The following is a 4985-nucleotide window of genomic DNA, read 5'->3' on the forward strand; positions in this document are numbered from 1 at the left end:
AAAAGTTAATCAAAGAAAACTTGGAAAGTTTTTCTACAGGAAAGGTTAGCATTTATAAACTTCAAAATTCAAACTCTCTACAGAATTTCATTTCCATATAACATCAGTACTTTAAGTAGAGAGAAGAGGAGAAGGAGGAGAGATGGATATCTAAACCACTGAATATTTCCTTGCCAAAAATAAATAAATAAAAATGTATCTATTTATTTTAATATTTTTTCCTAGGCACTGAAGAGGACTTAAGATACAAACCCCTGATTTGCTGGGGTGTGCAACCCCAACTTACCTTGGCTATTTCTTACTTAACTCCTTTTTTGTATAGAGCTTAAACCCTCCACACTAGGTCATTCAAGTCTTGAGTCACCAGGAAAAAGAAGTCGCTGTTTAAAGCATGGCAGACGACCAAAAGTTCAGACAGCTGCAATGAAGGATTAGTTGTGGGTTTTTCTCACTGCCTTGCTACAAACTGCATCACAGCTCTATGTTCAAACATTATTAAATGGGAATGTTTTCTCTGGCACTGACTACTCCTCCCCACAGTTTAAGTATTGAATTTTTTTAACTGAAGTAGCTTTGGTTTACAGCTCACATTAGAACTTAAAAACATATTTCCATAGTAGCTGGCATATGCAGGCAACTGTTTATTCTCAGTACCAGCCATAATAAACACTTGTACTTTTATAATCCAACAAATCTTTGTCTAATCACAACTCTGTTTTCAGGGCTGTAAAATTTGCATGCTATTTAAACCATTTTTCATGAAGACTCTCTTGAAATGGAAAGATTTTCTAAGTGTGCCTCCATTATCAATACAGACCAATAATTCACTGTAAGGGATGTGAAGATAAATGGTGGGTATTGATGCTAACTGAGAAAGAACTTTGTAAAGCAGGGCATGCTATCAGATTTTCAGGGGGAGAGTTTGTCTGGAAAGCATGGAGAAATGACACCTCGTTGGTTGGATGGGTGAATTAAGAACAGCAACTGACTGACTTTTGGGTTTATATTCTAGCATTCCAAAGCAGTAAAGCTCTGGAAAATGGAGCAATTTGAATTTGCTTTTGGCTCTTGCCTTGTCAACAGAAGTAATGAAGGTCTGCTTGCAGGATTGCTATGGCAAATGAAAGGGCCCAGCAGGACATTTGTATTCCCTTTGAATTTGCCAGAACTGATCATTCTAAAAGTACTTGTTTTTCATAGTTGATTTTGTTGGCAATAGGAATCATCGAGGCACAGAAATATTGAGCCTGAAATGCTCTTTTATTGGAGCAAAATTAAGTTTTGAGGAGAAAAATCACTACCATCCTTCTTCCTTTTTTTAATGGATGCTGCCATTTGTGAGGATGAATTCGCAAGGAGCCAGCAATAAAAAGAATTGCTTTCAGCAAGAGTAGGCATTAATTTGAAAAGGATTATATTCTAGGCAGAGTCTGTGAAATGCACTGATTTTCATCCTGTGCATGTCTTCCCTTACCCAAGCTTTAGTGCTTACTGTCCAGAAAGCCAGTGGTTGTGTTTTTCACCTAAACAAATATCCACCTCAGTGCAACACCATTTCTGACTCAGTTTAATCTTCAGCTTCCAAGCAGTTCCGGATCATGCAACAAGAACACAATTTCCATTCAACAAGAACACAAGCTCAGGAGTCCCATGCATGCAGACCCCTGTGCCAGGAATCTGCCAGGAGATGGGCTTCACACACCATTCACCTCCAAGTGGTGATGGAACATGCAAATGGAGTTATTGCAGACCTGATTGTGAGCACTGACAGAGCATCAGAGGCCAACAGCAGCTACCAGGATAGCCAGCTTTGTTACTATAAATGACAGTGATTATTAAAAAGTGCAGCTCTGCAAGAGGCAATACTACCACCAAGGTGGACAGAGACAGTACCAGGGCTGCACTCAAACCTGTCACATGAACACAGTGTGTTCAGCAAGATGATGTTCCCATGAACATCAGCATCACACTGTAAGCCTTGCCAAAAGTGGAGACAAATCTAAATATCCCATCTGGTTAGGCAGAAGTTGCTAGCATCTGAGGCAGACAACTCACAACTGCAGGAATTTGGGGTGGCAGAAGGGAGGCAGGAATATTCCCACTGCCTCCCAAGAAGAGTTGGCAGGATCAGAGAAGTGGAAGAATAGACACTAAGTTATTACAGTCACATGTAAATGTTGGCATTGAACAATAGCAGCAGGAAAAGAAAAATCAGTTAAAAGAACCTGAGAATGCTGAAAAAAGCCACAATAAATACTGAAGAACTGGAAGAGGAGCTATTTCTCATTAGAAAAGAACAAGGGTTTGAGAACTACTTGTACTTATTAAGATGGAACTGGCTTGGGACTATACAAAGTGGAAATTAAGAAAGCCAGAAAAAAAATCCACAGACACTTGAACAAAATGGAAAAGGGATCATGGTGCCGTCTCACAAGGCTGCAAGAGTATCAGTTGCCTCCTCAATTTAAATCAAATTGTAAAGGACAACAGAGTTATTTTAGGCAGGCTTAAGAAAAAGAAATCATTGGCTAATGGAGATCTTAGTAAATCATGAAATCCCCACCTGAGAAGCCACAATGGGAAGGGAGTTTAGCTACAAGATCAAGAGGTGAGGAAATGAGTGAACCTGAGAAAGGATTAGCTAAGGAAGCCTTGAAGACCAAATCACAAGCTTGCCAGAAAATTGATAATACCTGAGAGACTTGCAATAACCATTGAAAAACTGTTCAGTGAAGAGGAAAAATCAGGGTTCATAGGAACAAAATGTATTCTCACGGTAATCTGTTGAAGTCAAATGAATCACAAAACAGGTAACTCTGGTGCTTAGTTTTTACTGGTGGAGTGAAAAAATGGCAGTATTTTACCACATCCTTTGCTCTTTAAAAAACATAACGGGAATCTCAGACAATTAGTGCTAGAAAGGGGAATGGAGCTCTTTAACTGGAGAGAAATAATTCTGGGTGCAAAACAATGAGGTCCTGGAACTTATTTTCTCTCATCTTGCACCTACTGCTACTTGCTCCACCAACAGGCAACACCTGATTAGGAGCTTTATACACGAGCAATTTCCACACAGGATGTACAGCCATGGGAGACCTTGGGCTCAGGAGCCTGAATTAAAACCATAACTCTTGGAGCCTTTGAGGTGTTGCACTGCAGTGCCTACAGACACGGCACACAGGAGCTGGGACACCACAGGGCACCACAGAAACAAACAGCCAGGCAACAGCCAGAGCCTGGCAGAGCTCTGGAGTCGGTTTGGTAAGTGGTGATAGCAAAAAAGTGAACTAAAAATGCTGTAAGACAAATGTAGATGGATACATCCATCTCCAACCAGCTCCTCATCCTTTAATGGTGGGATTTCTGGATTTGAATGCAAGAGTATCAAAGATGAAGATATTAGCTGTCACAGAATCACAGGATCAATATTATAAGCTGCAAGGGACTCACAAGGATCATGGGGTTCAACTCCTGGCCCTGCACAGGATACCCCAAGAGTCACACCATGGGCCTGAGAGCATTGTCCAAACTCTTCTTGAGCTCTGTCAGGCTGGTGCTGTGACTGCTTCCCTGGGCAGCCTGTTCCAGTGCCCAAACACCCTCTGGGTGAAGAATCTTTTTCTAATATCCAACCTTAATCTTCTCTGACACATCTTCAGGCCATTGCCTCGTGTCCTGTCACTGGTCACCACAGAAACCAGGGCCTGTCCCCTCCTCTTCCCCTCACAGGGAAGTTGGAGACTGCAATGAGGACTCCCCTCATCACTGGCTGAGCTCCTGAGAACGAAATCTGGAGTTGTCCATCAGTCTGGAAGGCAGAAGGACAGAAGGGGACTCCAGAGTAGGAACCTCTCCTTTGAGCATACATACACCTCTAACAAGAGAAAACTAAGAATAAATTGTAGAAGCTACCCCAGTAGGATAAGACATGTATTTCATGGGGTAAAGTGATGGTTTACAATCAACTGCTTGTAAAGAACTTTTAAAAGCAAATTTCAATTCTTAGATAAAGTTGCAATGAGCGGAGTGCTAATATTGTGTAGAACAAAACCATGAGGAAATGAGATACATCCAACCCTCTGTCAGTTCAAGGCACACAGCAAGCCAGATTCTGGTCTCCTCACCACAAGCTGAGCTGGGCAAATCTCCTCAAGTTAAAAGGCTCTGGATGGATTTTCATTTTGAGATTAAAACAGTCTGCCCATCAACTTCAGTGGATGAGTTGTGATTTATATTAAAGCAGTTTAAAAAGTCAGTCTGATCTTCCAAACACCTTTCACACTCAAATTCAAATGTTTCATTGCTGTCATATGCTGAAGGACAATGAAACATCATCCTAGGGATTCTCCTTCTTATTCCCTATAGACACTCAATGGTGTAGACTATTACAGCTTATATAAACTACAGGAGCAACTATTTGTAAAGCTAATGTAGATCATGTTTTGCCTTTTTAAAAACTCAAAGCAGTTTAAGGGTTTGTAATTCACTTCCATTCAGCTGAATCACAGTTCCACCATAGGAGGTGAATGAATGCTCATCTCCCCTTGATGCAAGCAGGATGAAACCACTTGGAGGGCTTGATCCTTGAAAACAAAAGAGGAAAGCACAGGATGAAATCCTGTATCCTTCTCTCAGTTCAAAGGGATTTTTGGTCCTCAGTAGACTTAGGCACTAATTCATTACCCTTCTCCATCACACCTTTTTTGGTCTGTACCAATATTTCTGTATTGGATTCTGCTGTACAGTTAACAAAAAGGACAGGAATTCACCTGTAAATATTCTTCATTATTCTACTGAAAATCACCTCAGTTTCCACCTGTACTTACCTTTGGATGAAAACTATGCAGATAGTCCCACCAGGCTGAAAAAACCACACAGCTATTTTTTTACAGAAGACAATACTAAATTAATCAATCATCAGTATTTCATACAAGACTGGCCACACCTCAACAGGGACTGTTTTGACAGAAAGAGTAAAAAACTGG

This window comes from Ammospiza nelsoni, chromosome 1 (assembly GCF_027579445.1).
Source record: "Ammospiza nelsoni isolate bAmmNel1 chromosome 1, bAmmNel1.pri, whole genome shotgun sequence".
Taxonomy (NCBI): Eukaryota; Metazoa; Chordata; class Aves; order Passeriformes; family Passerellidae; genus Ammospiza; species Ammospiza nelsoni.